This window comes from Xenopus laevis, chromosome 1L (assembly GCF_017654675.1).
Source record: "Xenopus laevis strain J_2021 chromosome 1L, Xenopus_laevis_v10.1, whole genome shotgun sequence".
NCBI lineage: Eukaryota > Metazoa > Chordata > Amphibia > Anura > Pipidae > Xenopus > Xenopus laevis.
The window spans coordinates 174,401,355-174,416,930 of NC_054371.1; positions in this window are offsets into that span (position 1 = coordinate 174,401,355).

Genomic DNA, 15,576 nt, shown 5'->3' on the forward strand with positions numbered 1-15,576 from the left:
GCATGCCCCTTTATGTGGCGTCTATTAAACCTCTATGCCTAATTAAGTAAATTGGCCCTGTTGCCTACTTTCTATCTATCATCTATCCACCTATCTATCTCAAATAGCAGCCTAGTTTAATAGAAAAACAAACAAGAAAAATGCATTGTCCAGCTGTTTTTACTTCTACATGAATCAGCAAATAAATCTGGAGAGATTTCCCCTCATTAGTATTGCAACCAAGGGAATTTCTGCTACTGACCTTTCACTTATTTACTAGAAAATGAAGAGCAGTCCTTGTTAAAGCCCAGCTTCACTTAGTTAGTCAGTTGGGGTCACAAGAGAGACCAGCGGGGAATCCCACACACTCTCCACAGAAAGCTGCTGGAGTGATTTGTATTTTCAGGACACAGAGAACAAGTCTGATTCACAAATGTCAAGCAGCCAACAACCCCCACACAGTAACCCAGATGAATGGAGTACCTCTGACCTGCTCTCTGAAATAGCAACTCACAGGGTGCAGAGATAAAGGGCCAGATTCTGTGGGATTGTTCATTTCCTCCACACAAAACATCTTATCTGAAAATGCAAGGAGCAGTGGAAAGGTCAACATTTCCATATGTTTTAGTCATTATTAGCACCTTGTCCGGGTTATATTATAAGAATTGTTAACTAAAGAACCATTAATATTACTATTCGAGCTGCATTTCTATGAAAATTTAAGTAGTAGTAACTACAGATATGAAGTTACATTTTCCCATGTATTAGTATAAGAAATTATATGAAATTACTTCTACATTTTTCAGCAGACTGTGTGGTTCTTAAACTGCATTGCTGGACTACAGCTTCCATCAGTGGGACAGCAATGTAGCACTTATTGGTATTCTTGCCTCGCTGTCGTGGGGGACTTGGATTCGATTCAACAAAAGCATTTTATGCCTTGCTGTCGAGAATATACTGATACATTATTTGGCTTTTGAGACTAGTCTTACTGCGTCCACTGAGTCGGGTAAGGATATGAATTACACTTTGTCATCACAATTGTATAGACAAACCTACACAGTGAGATGAAACCTTCAGATATGAAACATACATACATATAACAGCGAAAATAAAATATTAAATTGCAAAATAACAATTTGCAAACAACAATACTGTGCAAAGAAAGAACACTCCAACAGTTGCAATCCACAGTATCAGTGTATTGGCACAGTACATTATATTATAGACATGATTGTATTTGTCTGTGCTTTTGGGTTTTTCGGGCGATAACCCAAAAAAATAAAACAAATCAGTTGTAAAGTTTTTGCTGACCTGAATTTTTTTTTGACCCGAATCGTTTTATTGATAAATAATCGCTGATGGAAGTTTGGTTGAGCTTGGTTTAATAAAAATATGAGATTAATTTGAGTTTAGTAAATAACCGGGGTAAACACTAGGGTTAAACACTAGGGTTTCTATACTGGGCATAACTAAAAGATTGAACTGAAAACTGCTATAAAATAGGATAGAATAATAGTTCTAAGGCTGGAGCCAGAGTAGAATGGGAATCACTGGGAAGCAATATCATTAGGTTTCTTTTCCTTATAACTGATAACTATATTTTTTGATTCTTGCCATTTACTATTTTTCATCTTTACTTAATCTTTACAAATACTATTCGCTGTACTCTCTCTCTCTACATATTTATCCTCCTGCATTGATGTTAGCTTAGTATGAAGGCACAGTAGGCCAGACATAATAGTCTGTAATTAGTGAAGATCCCAATTTCCCTTTTTATAAAAAAAGTAGCTGCATGATATTGAAAAAAACTTTAAATTTCCTAGTGTTTCTAAACTTTTGAACATCCGAGTTCCCACCAGATGAAATATGGTCAATCCTAGCCCTGAAACACTATGGTTAGCAATTTCCAATTTGTATTTTGTACTTCTACATAATGCATGCACGCTGATAATAATGTCTGACATTATTTTACCACCTTTGAATCCTGCATCCTCTGTCCTCTCATTTCTAACCTTAGTGGGGCCTAATTTTTCACTCATAAACTTATAACCAAAAGCAACAGATATATTTTTTTTCTGCCAAGGGCTGAACTTGATGACCTGTGAATGTAGAATATGCAGAAATTCAAAGCTCCCCTTCGGCATGGCATTGCTCATACTTCTACTTGAATCTGTCAGCTTAATTACTTCACTTAGATATCTGCTGCCTTGACAGATACATATTGAAATATTTTGCAAACGTTTGAAACCAGAAATATCCCAGACTAGATTTATTTTGCCAGTTTTCTCCTGTAGTTCCTTGAGGTACTCCAGCTCAAGCCTATTCCCAATAAAACGTTGTTGCTGCTCCTGTTGTGACAGCTTTCCCCACCCCTGAAAACTAAACAGTGACCAAAAGGTATCTTAGATTGGGTCTCCATGATCCTATAAATAGTGTGAAACATATTCTTTACTTGACAATTGTAATTAATATGGAATGTTTTCCTTAATAGACAATAGTAATTAATATGAGGTGCAAAATGCATGTATGCATTTTTGTTTTTTTGTTGTTTTTGTTTTGCTTGTGTTGGTTAACTGATGTATAGTTTAATTTGGATCTCCTGAAGGAAAAATGTTTATAAACCCTGCTTTAGACCAACTGTGTAGTACTTGGCACGATACAAATACTTTTTAATTCTATTTGCTAATGCAATAACAAACTTGAGATTGGCACCTTTACTAAGCTGAACACTGCCAAGAGATTTAGACTTGTTAATGCTCAGTGTCTTTACAAAACACAATCCTGGTAAATTAAGTGGTTCTGAGCAAGCCTGAACCCCTTACAGGAGTACTGAGGCCTATCAGATATAGTACTATATATGTGTAAACATATATTGGTTGAACATAGGGGCCTGGGCAAGCATAAGCCTGGCCATGCATATATGGGAAAAGTTAAACTCATTAGTACCTAAACTAAATTACCCAATTACCTCATGCACTAATCTGAATGTTTGACCAGCATCATTTTTACTACTATTTCTACATCTATTATTATTATAAAATTAAGTATACCAACTACTTACAAAACAGCACAACCAACAATTGAAAAAAGTGATAAATGAGGGTAAAAAAGGTTCCATTCCCCGTGAAGTCCTTTAACATAAACAACTACGGTTTATCAAAAATATAATTTTGCATATCAAACAGAGTTCTACAACTAGACATTTAATTTTCACATATAAATCCATATAAACTAAGTACTGCAAATCGTCAGTCTTCCCTAAGTGCCACTTGTCATTCCACATTCATCCATTCATTTAAACCTTAACCTTACTGTTACTAAGTAGAAGTTATACTGTTAATTATGGGTAATTGTTATATATTCTGTAATGACAGAACTGGCTGACTATCTTGCTCTGCGTTAAGTTGCTTAAATGTAGATGGAGTGGAAAAAATTGCTGTGCCAGAATGGGAATTATATTTTCCTATGTACCAGTTGAATCACCAAGTGCGCATATAAATCCAATTTATGATTCTAGTATATGGGGACTCTGGGGCTAATTATGACTTTTCACACGTTGTACATTTTAAATGTACAGACAGTCATGTATGAAACTAAAAAGTTCCAACTATGACACAAAATCATTTTTAGTTGTGAATCCTATATTTTTACATTGTAGGCCTAACCTATGCAGTTGTTTGCATTAAAGGGCATAAGCCTGCAGGGTCACCTAACTAAGCTTTAAAGAACTGCCGTTAACAAAGTACACATATGCTTTCCCCCTTCTGGTTATAGACTTTCATTTATATTACTCAATGGCATCAAGAAAGACATTATATATGATGCTAAGAACCTATATACTGGTTAGGCGTGTAATAGACCCTACAGCTAACTGTAACTATGTGGATATCGGATATCTTTATGGTGTATTACCAGGGCAAAAGAACAAGAGAAATATGTGGAAAAGAAAAGGGCATTGTATCATTAGTTTCTGATACATTTATTCTGGTTTGGAATTTTATGGGAAATTAAATGTTCCTAGTCATCCTCCAAAAAAGATACTTAACATGCTTTAGATGACCTTTCCAAACTCAGTTGCAGCAAATACCATTCAGCAGCTTCAAGAAAAAGCAAGACAAAAGACTTTGTGATAATTTATTAAAGAATTTAGAATATTTTTTTATGGCTTTGTGGAAAATGCCAAAACTACATTACCATGTGAGTGCAATATAATGATAAAAAGCCTTTTAAAGCCATCATTTCAGAAGTCCATCTGCAAAGCTACAGCTTTTGCTAAATGGGTTGTTCACGTTTGATATAAAATTTCAGTATGATGTAGAGAGTGATATTTTGTGACGATTTGCAATTGGATTTAAATTGTTATTATTTGTTATTTGTGTTTTTGGTTTTTGAGTTATTTAGCTTTTTATTTAGCTTTTTATTTAGCAGCTCTCCAATTTGCAATGTCTGGTTGATAGGGTCCAGATTACCATAGTAACCATTATATGAAAAAAAACTAGACTATGAATAGAAGAGGGCCTAGGATGAGTAATAAAAAGAGTCAGAAGAAGGCACGTAATTGAGAAACTATAAAAATAAATAATGATGACCTATTGAAAAGTTGCTTAGATATGGTCATTTTGAAACATACTAAAAGTTAACTTAAAGGCGAACTACCCCTGCGTAGACAGCTGTTGTGCAACTTCCTACCCGCTTATACTCTTCAATCTTCTCCCATTGCCCACTATCTGGGAATGTCCAGTACTGTGGTTTATTATAGCCCCAATTCCCATTTAAAAGAATGTACATGACAGAGTAAAGGCCACACAAATGTTTATGCTTTCTGAAGACAATGTTAGCCATTTTCCTCATTTACTCATCCATAACTAACCTAAGGCATGCTGGAAAATGTAGTTCAGCAGTAAATATAGGCAGGGGGTCTGTCATTTGTAGCTTTACACAAGCAAGCTGATTGTAAGGAATAAAAGGATCAGTACAAGAACAAATAAAGACACAATAATCCATAGGATACTACTCTCATAGAGACCCTTGATCAAATCTGACTGCATTGTCCCAGAGGCAAACTCATTACCATCTTATTACCATTATGTGTGTGTTCTGCATTTCATGGAAGTATAAATGGACTGTTTTTATTTCTCTAAATTGTTTACAACTTTTTCATTTTGCCATTTTGCCATGGAGTTATTAAAATGTTAAAATGCCTTGCATACTAATACTTGCCAAAGGGAAAACCTTCCATGTTCCAAAGACTTTCAGAGTGGTGAAAAAAAAAGAAGGCTATTTGTGATGTACAAAAAAAATTTAAGATTTTTGCCTCCATATTGAAATATAACATTATTTTTTTTTTCTTTTATGCTTCTTCCTTCATGCCACTTTCTTATTCACACTTGCAGACAACACACATTTCCAAGATAGCAAAGTCAAAGGTGAAGAAGTTTGTGAGGCTAGAGATTTCATCTATGAGATAGATAAATATGCAAGTTATTCATGTCTCTTGTTAAAAATCAGCAGGTTTATTCATAAAATTCAATATATTTAGTAAAGATATAGAGATATGTATGGTTTAACTGGGACTGAAAAACTAAAAACATCTATCATATGTTCATATATCAACGTTTCCATATCTAATTCTGGTAGATAAGGAAATCATAAAAACAAGTGCAGACCTCAGAAGGTACAGTGGCAGGTACTAGTGAGGCAATGATGCAGTAGTAATAGTGGCTAGACCTTTATTTTGTCTCATGAATTAATAAGACCAGTGGTATCCCTCAGGTCTGTGCATTTCAAGTGCAAAGAGACCCAATCAGTCTCCCACCAACCCACTTAACAGTGACTGTCTATGACATTGTACAGCAGCCACTCACAGATTCTCACAGATTCTCAAAGATTGCTAGTCCAGGCCTAGTATCTTCCCCGTGGGTGAAGCCAGTATATATGTATGTAATCCATGACACCGCTTACTTTTCCCAGGCTAACAATAACACAGTCTCACATGATTTGTGCACTTTAGGACCCAGTATGTAAGCATGTAAGCAGTAGAATGGTGGTAGTTTTGTCCACATGGGACAGAATGTCATCCCTCCAAGTGACGAAAAGCATAGGCAAGAAAATTGTTCAGAAACAGCATGATTATCTCCTATGGATTAATGGTTGTTCAGTCCCAGGATATAAATGGATGTTGGCAGGCTACTCACAACCAGTGTTGAGGATTCCCTGGGTTAAGCTGGCCATAGATGTGCAGATTTTATTCTTTGTATGGCAAAAGATCACCTGTTTCAATGTAACGAGCTACAACTAACCATTCAGATTAAATAAAGTAGTAAAAGACAAACTGACAATGTTCTGGCCATTAATTGACAGACAGCAATCTTATGAAAGTAATGTCTGATAAATAGTAGTGACAGTCACTCATTGATATTGTCAGATAGGCAATACATGCAGAAATATTATCGTTAGTCTACAGAAAACGACTAACCTGTCCGATCTACTAAACAGCTGATCATCATAATGAAAAATGTCGGGACGATCCACACATGGTCAGTAAATTATACAACTTTATTTTTGCGTTTATGGCCAGCTTTACTCTGTGCTGTAGATCTGGGCTGAAAAAATGCATTATGGTCTGGTCTTCAGCAGATGGAATGACCTTTATCTCTGCCTGGCCTCCAGCTTGGGGCCTTCTTGCTGAACACTCATCTCTTCTTCTATTCCCTTTAGGCTAGTACTGATAACATCTATTGTACAGGTGCTAGTTCCTGAGCTAGAATGGGTGGGTGAGCTTCCCTTCATCCTGTTTCTCTCTCTCTCTCTCTCTCTCTCTCTCTCTCTCTCTCTCTCTCTCTCTCTCTCTCTCTCTCTCTCTCTCTATAGCAGCTTCTATTGGATCAATGATGTGAGGGCTGGACCAAAATCCATGTGACCCTAGGATCTGGTAGGTTTAGCAGCAACAGCAGCAGTCTTCCAAACCCTCCTTTGCCTCCCCAACTGTCTATTTATATAGAAGGAAGATAGGCCTGCCTTTCCTCAAACTTTTGAACCATTTTAAATAGTTGGTGGTATCAGAGCTCCAGCAGTTTCCTCAGCCCTGCTGCATGCTGGAAAACCTAATTCTGGCAGCTGTCTATCCACTAAGCAACATCTGTAAAATACATAATTTGCCACCCTTTATGGTATGGCCACAGGAAAAGTGATTCCTGTAAGCAGAGAAAAAGTAGAATAGACGTAAAAAAGAGGAAGGCTAGACACAGCAACTAACAGTAATAGTAGCTAGACTACAAACAATATAAAACACTGTAACTCTTTTCAGCGTCTCATAAACCTACATTATAGAAAACAATATGGAGACTAACAAACCAGCTAGTTTCAATTTTCAGATATTCAGATATATTGTTATAGTGTATTGGATTATTATTGTCCTAAACATCTCCATTCTTTGAAGCTAAAATATTGATCCACCGTTTTGTCTGGGAAATAGTGGTGCTCAATTACTTTTTTTTTGTATCTAATATCAGTTCATCTGTACTTCATTACTGGATATTTGTGCCAGCCAAAACTTCAAATACGAACTTGGCATCAGCTGAAGGAGACCTGTGGAGACCCAGATGTGGGTCAGCATTTGGGGTATTTAAACAATAATGGTGAGGGCTGCAGCTGGAAAGTGGCAGTGTTTTTCATTTTTATTCTACCTCACATGCCCTTTTGGTGTCTGTAATGGGCAGGGAATAATTGAAAAGAAGGACTGAAATCCGATTACATTTCATTTATCAGATGTTAAAAGAGCAGATTTCACAAGGACTGCATTAAAGGCTACTATAAGTTCATAATTTTGTGATTTTAGTCATCTGTCAGGGTACCTGGCAACTACAGGTATTTTAAAATTCCTTGTCCTATAAACAGAGAAATGAAGCTAATCCATGTGTGGTCCTTATATAGAAGAAACCATTCTGCTGGCTGAGGAGGGACTCCAAAATCAGTATTTCATATATTTGAAACCATTCAAAACGTGTACAAATTATATTTAAGACAAAATTAACAAAGTAAACATCATTCTTTAAAAAAAAAAAGCTTCCCTTTAAGTTTCATAAAATGCATTTTAGCGATTTTCTCCAGGAATGCATTACAAAAACAACAGGGTGTACATGCTTGCGAAATAATTGGTTTTCCTAGCGTGGGATGTTACTGTAGATAAACGGCCTGGATGCTGACTTTTCCACTGGAAGGAGCACAGAATGGCAGTTTCGGGCTAGAGCAGACACTGACAAGGCACTAAAATACTAAAATACTAAAATAAAAGTACTAAAATTCTCCAGCATGATGTCATTTTGCCACTTTGCCAGTTTACTAACGGGTGCTGGCATAAATTTGCTAGACCTACTCTAGCGCTACTTCACACCCTTACGCCAGGCGAAGTTTCGTAACTACACTAATTAAGTTGCAGATTTTCGTGAACGTTACCTATTGTGCCAGACTTTACTTCGCCACCTCAGACCAGATGAAGTGCAATAGAGTAGATAGGGATAGCTCCGAAAAAAGTTGACATTTTTTCTAAGTCCCAAAAAAACGCTGGCGTCTTTTCCTTTTTTAAGGGTGATAGGCTGAAAAAGAGCAACATTCCTTCCCCCCTACATTTGATAACATATGGAACCTAAACTATACTGTAGGCACATGTGTAGGGCAATAGAAAACATTTATTAAGATTCCCTGGCCTTGTGTAGTGTAATGTGTTTTCTGCTGCATATACGGCCATTGTACTTTGCATGCCGTATGCAAATTTCCAATCGCTAGCATAACTTGCGCCTGGCGAATCTACGCCTGGAGAAGTATGGTGAAGCCAACGCTGGCACAACTTCGAAGGTAAGTAAATTTGCCCCTATGTATTTTGTAAGTAAACCTGATTTTCAATTTTAGTGAGGTAAGGCTTACTAGGAAAATGTTCTGGGGAAATGCACAGAGTTTTACAAATCTTCTCTCAGCATTGCCTTTGGTTCGGTTCAGAAAGAGCAACTGCTCTGGTCCTTCACATAGTGAAGCTCTACAGAGAAGCAGTTGTATAGAAGTAGAGTTAGGGGATGGTAGTGCTAGAGGGCATACCATGGCCAATCCATGGCTCAATAGAAAAAGTACCTGCAAATTAAAAAAATTTTCTCAGCCCATCTTAATATCTTAACCCCCACCTTACTTATCCAGTTGTTGTAAACAAAATCCTGACTGATGCTTTCTTTAAGCAATACTAAAGCAAAGAATGTCGTGTCCGTATTACTAAAGAGTTGCAGCACCTAAATATTTTTGGTCAAAAGTCCCCCAAAGCCTCCCCCTGCCCAGTGATACTTACCTGGAACAACACTCTAATATGGCTAAATAGGGGCTCTGCCGCCACCCCTGCACTCACATTTTCAGGGGATTCAGGGGTGTTCCATGACACTCATGCTGAGAGCCCAATTGTACTAGAAGAGACAATTTTTCGGTAACTCGTGGGCAGGGTTGCCACCTGGTCGGTTTTTTACCGGCCTGTCCGGTAAAAATTATGGTTGATCCCACTGTTATTAATAGGGAAAAAAGGTAAATATATAGAAAGACCAGTATTTTTTTCCTGAAAAGGTGGCAACCCTACTCTTGTGGCGCTACCGCTTGAGGTGACTTTCTCAACTTGCTTTATTTGCACCTCCGTGGCCACCGCCTCCACCCCAGAGTGACTGATGTAACTGCAGAAAAGCCATGTTGGAGTGTCAGCCCAAGTATCACTGGGCTGGGGGAGGCTGGAGGCTATGGTAGACTTTTGGACAAAACTATTTTGATGCAGCAGCTCTTTAGTATTACTAACACTTTCCTGTGGATTTTCATAGGACCATGTTAGTACGTACTGCTTGTGAGAAATAGGCCCCAAAATGTATGAAGTCAGTGTCCATAATATTCCCAAAAACCATAAAAACAGTTTGTTTAACATGTAGGGTTTCCCAAATACAATCAAAGGACTGGATTCTCTTTTCTGTCAGAGGGACACTATAATAATATAAGGCAGGGTTGGACTGGGGGGCCCAGGGCCCACCGGGGCTGCTGTCTCAGGGCCCTCCCCCTGCCACAAAGTCCCCTCTGGACTCCCGCTGCAGCCACCCCCCCCCCCACACACACACATACACTTTAGCCCAAGAGTGTACCTGCTTTTGCTGCAACCAGAGCTGGAGAGATTGGTCAGGGGCAGCAAGGGCAGGGATCAGGTCTGGCCCAACAGGGTCCATCAGGTTTTTTCCTAGTGTCCTGCAGCCCAGTCCATCCCTAATATTGAGCCTAATCTTGCTGCCTGTTTAACACCTACCAATAAAACTTTGTTTCAACTCCAATAGAGCAAAGATACAAAAGGAAACACACAGGATCACTTACAAATATAAGAAAAGGAGCAAAGTACCAAAAAATTAAATGTCTGATGAAGGGGTGTGTCCCCGTAACTTTATATTACGGCTGATTAAACATGAAGAGGTTTCCCCACTTTGTATCAACTGCAGTCACTAAAAAGTGGTCCAATACATTAAAGGCTAAGAGGTATGTAACTAGCACCTCCTTCTAATCATTCTATTCTGCATTAGATTAGTTTGATCTGATATTTTGTATTTGTGAGGTTAATGGATAACATTTTGCTGTTCTATATTAACTTTAGGAATGCATTGCATTTTCAGGCAACTGATAGACAGATCATTTCTGACACATTGAAAGAAGTTCAATACCTTTAAAATGAATATAACTGATACTGAAATTGGATCTGTTAACTACATATAACATTTGCCTTCCAACATGACAAAATGAAATGAGATAGACTTTTGTTCCTGATTTAACCACAGTGACATATGTACACACATCAAATGAGAAACCGTCTGATCTTATTGGCTAAGGTTTTAACAATACAACATGCAGGATCAGATTTTATAGCATCCCACAAGAACTAATGCTGTTGTGTGTAGATCCATGACAAAATTCTGTTAGATTCTAGATTTGAGTCCATCCAACCAATGTCTCTTGTCTTGTATAGTGGCATAAGCTGCCAATACATGCCCAGGTTTGGTCAGACAGTTTGGTTGATTGTGACTGTAGCACCCGACCATGTTGCATATGATCAGACATGTTTGAAAATTTAATCTGCTGATGTTGTGCAGATCACGGTGCATCAGAAGATGAGGAAGTGAAGAGGTGCCGTAGTTCCATAGCAGGTGCCCATACATATCCATTATATCCTATGAAGTCTAGAGACATCTATTTGCTTTGTATCAAAGTCATTTACATGGAACATTTTCTGACTGCAAATGAACTGGTGTGCATGGTTATAAGTGTGCTTCTTTTTGTATTATAGCAGCCTTCCAGACTAAGCATCGGCGTTGAGTGGGACAGAATTTTATGTAAGTTGAATAGAAATGATGAAGGATCAGTGCACTGAGAGCTCACAAAGCAGGCACTATGTCAGAGGATTCTTTACATAAACCCTGCAGCATAGTTTGCACAGCTGCTGTAGAAAGCGAGAGCATACGCTTAGCTGACCTGCGCTGACAGCTCTGGGCATTAAGCATGAGCCCTTCCAGATGTACTGTGCAGCAGGCTAAGTCATAGGTCCATTGTCTTTGGAAGGATTAAAACAGGTCAATTTGTAAAAATGGGGACACAATTTTCCCTCCATTAAGGCAATAGAAAACATATTTTTAAAATATCCATAATCGCCTTTTTATGGGTGGTAATTACCCTATTTGGAGTCAAATTGGTTTACTGTGGTCATAGAGAGCAGTTGTAGAACAAGTCTAGATACTGTGTATACTATATAGAGATAGTATTAAAATCACAAAATAGGCCACACCCAAATACGAAGGTAGCTATTGTCTCACAGTCAACTTCCCAGTATGCCCAAATACAGAGGGGAACTTACAAAGCAGCATTGCAATACTTGACAAGAATCAGATGCAAGATAAAGAGATTCTATAACATCTGCCCCAGAATCTTTGCAGATATACAAACATAGACACCTGCCTTGCATGGAACACTCAATATGCTTCAATGTAGGGGGCAGATTTTTCTAGGCTCTGTGGGAGTTCCACAGCCGTCATTGTACCAGATTCCATGTCCTGGGTTAAGGCCAGCTCCTTCTGCCAAGTGCTGTCCAGATGATCCATGGCATATTAGACTTCCCTCAGACTCTATTTATTTACTGACACACACTGAATAGCCAAGCAGCCATGTTAGATCACACATTACTGCATCTATCAGTGCTAAACTGTGACTTTAAAGATGAACTTGTAAAAGTACATAAATAACTTTGCCTTTTCACAGATCATACAACAATACCTTAAATGTCAAGTGTAATCCACTCTTAAAACTGTTCTCATCTACATAAATAACATAGTCCTTTCTAAGACCATAATAATAAAATTAGTGTAAAGTGTAATCCGCTCTTTAAAAGTGCTCACAATGCTCTTACACAAAGAATTATCTTTAAGTGCCTATATAAGGTGTGTAGTACAGCCTCTGGTATCTCAATCTACTCCCATCATTGTTAGCATTTCATGCATTACGAGTTAAAGTCCCCAATTGTCTGTGCTGTCCCTTGCAAACGTATATCAGAGAGACAAAGAAGGGGGGACACTTATAGGTACAACTCATATTTTTATTATATACATTTAAAATGAATACAACTCACAAATGTTCAAATTCAAAAGCTTATATCAGTCCCGATTGTAAGTTTTACAGACAGCATCCTGGTATACTCCAATTCAGTCCTATGACCAGGGCTGTATTTTGGATGATGTGTCAGGTGATATCACTTTTGTTTGCGACGCCACACAAGGTACCTTCCAGGAAAGTAGCCATTGGCTGCAGGAAAGGTTTTTTATTTACCACAGCCACCCACGGGCTGCACTTCTAAACCTGCCATCCTAGGCACTGGCCCTCAAGTGCCTATAGGATAAATACGTCCTTTCATCTCCCTTGAATAGGATTGCCATCTGGCCAGTATTTTACTGCTTGGCGACAATGTTATTAATAGGGAAAAACCATAAAAATATAGGATGCCCGGTATTTTTTTCCAGAAAAGGTGGCAACCTTACCCTTGAATGATGTGAGCAAATGCCAACATGTTTCACCTATCATTTTTTCATAGGGTGCTGATGTGTTGCTGCTGACAACTGCCATTTATTGCTCCTTCAGTCCAATTGACTTTAACCCATGGTTCAATGGCATTAAGGAATATCATGGTAACCCACTCTCCCAACAAAGTGCTTCACTATTTATCAGTCCTCAATTCCCCCCTTACACAGATATTATGCATGCCAATCCTACCATCTAAAATCTAAAAGTAGTAGGAATATGCAATAAATATTAATTCAAATCTCCAGTTGGGCACCTGTTACCCACATATTGATAAGATATAAAAAGAACTGTCATTCTCTAAAAATGTCTGTCTGCCTGTGTTCATTATTCCCTGGACAAGGTTCCAAAGGCCGGAGGTCTAAGGCGGCAAAACATGATGGGGTGGCATGTCGACCAGTCGCTTTCTGAGGAGCAATGGTGACACGCAGCTCCTCAGTGCTCCGGCGATTGCAGTGAGGGAGTAGTGTGGGCGCTAGGACCAAGCAGCCCAGGGGCGAAAGGACCAAGCGGTAAAGGGGCGTGGCCTAGGGGCGGCTGGAATGGATATCCAGCCCTGAGTATTCCGTATATGTGCTCTAATTCTTGTTCTATGCTGACAATTTTTCTTCTCAATTGTTGCAGCCCACAAGAACACTGCAAAACACACATAACATTTTGATATACACCTAATCAAAACCTTTATGTCAAACTTGTCGCCACTGACTTTGGATTTAAAAGTTTTCCTATTCACTGCATAGCCACATGATTTACATGAACCTGGTGTTTTCCGGATAATGGATCTTTTCGTAATTGGGGTCTTCATACAGTACCTTAAGTCTAATAGAAAATCAGGTAAACATTAAAGAAACCTGATTAGGCTGATTTTGCTTCCAATAAGGATTAATTATATCTTAGTTGGGATCAAATACAAGCTTATGTTTTATTATTACAGAGAAAAAGGAAATCATTTTTAAAAATTTGGATTATTTAATTATAATGGAGACGGCTTTCTGGATAACAGGTTTTTGGATAACAGATCCCGTACATGTATTTTCTAAATTCTTATTTATCCATGCCATAGCTGGGTTATCTGATAGAATATCTCTGAGATATTCTTAAGATAATGAATCTTAAAGGGGACCAGTCACCCAAAAAAATTATTCCAAATCCTATTTTATCGTGTTAGTCAAGCAAAATGAATTTTAATTACACTGTATAAATTATTTGAATCTTGTTTCCATCAGTCTGGGAACTTATAATTATAGCAAGCAGACAGGAGCCATTTTGTGGACACTATTATTAAGGCAAGCCTTGTAGTAGCTCAGAATCTTGTTTGTGCACCAGAATGGGGGACCCAATGTCCATCCCCATGCACTGGCTACACAATTAAATGGTGAAGAGAATGGGGGGAATGTGGGGAGAGCAGTGACATCTAGGAAGTGCTGAATGGAAAGTGAAAGTAATTGTCTGCCCTGCCTCTATGGCTAAGGCCTCTATGCCTAAGGCATAGAGGAGGGGCAGGCAATATTTGATTGACAGCTGAGATTTTTAAATGAGTTTAAAACAGCTATGAATGCTTTAATAAAAAAAAGAATTTGGATTTCACGTTTAATTTGAAAAGGACTTTTTTTATTCAGCTTTTTATATCTGGGTGACAGGTCCACTTTAAAACTAAATTTAAAAATCTTACTGATTTCACTGGCATAAGGATTATACTAAATCAGTTCCCTTCTATCTCCCCTTCTCACTTTTTCTGAAGCTGATTCCACCACTTGCTTCTTATAAACCTTCTAAAATAATCTTCTTTAGCGTAACTGCCTGCTTCCGTAATATTTCTAAATCAGTGCAGTTCCTCCTCACTCTTTTAAACTGTCAATATGGAATATTCCTAATACAGGCAGGATTATGATTACTTTTAGCTGACACATAATTATTACAGTCACTTTCCTTTAAGAAAGTTTTTGTCTGTGTTTTATCATCTGCTAAATACAATTCCAAGTCTATGAAGCTTGAGGTAGCCTGACCAATATTGGCTGTAAATCTTACATTCATATTGTATTAATCTCCCCCAAAATGTATTCAGGCTTGTTCTATCTCCTTCCCATATTATAATACCACCAAAATAGTATTGGCATGGGATAAGGTCTGCCTTTGAATGTTCTGGGTGTCCCAATAGCCTATAAACACAATAACATAACTCTGAACCTAGTCTGTACAAACTGCCAATCACCCAACTGGACTAAGCTTTTCAATTTCAACTTTGGGGGTTTTATTCATTTCAAATGTTTCTATGTAAAATTCATGGAGGAGCTGGCCTAGAGGTTAAATGATCAGCTTGTGATGTGGGATCTCATGCTAGAGACCCTGATTCAGTACCCTATGGCAACTTCTTGTGACCCTGAACAAGTCATTTAATATTCTGATTAGTGATGGGTGAATTTGTCCCATTTCGTTTCACTGTGAATTTCGCAAATTTCCTGCGAACTGGGCAAAAAA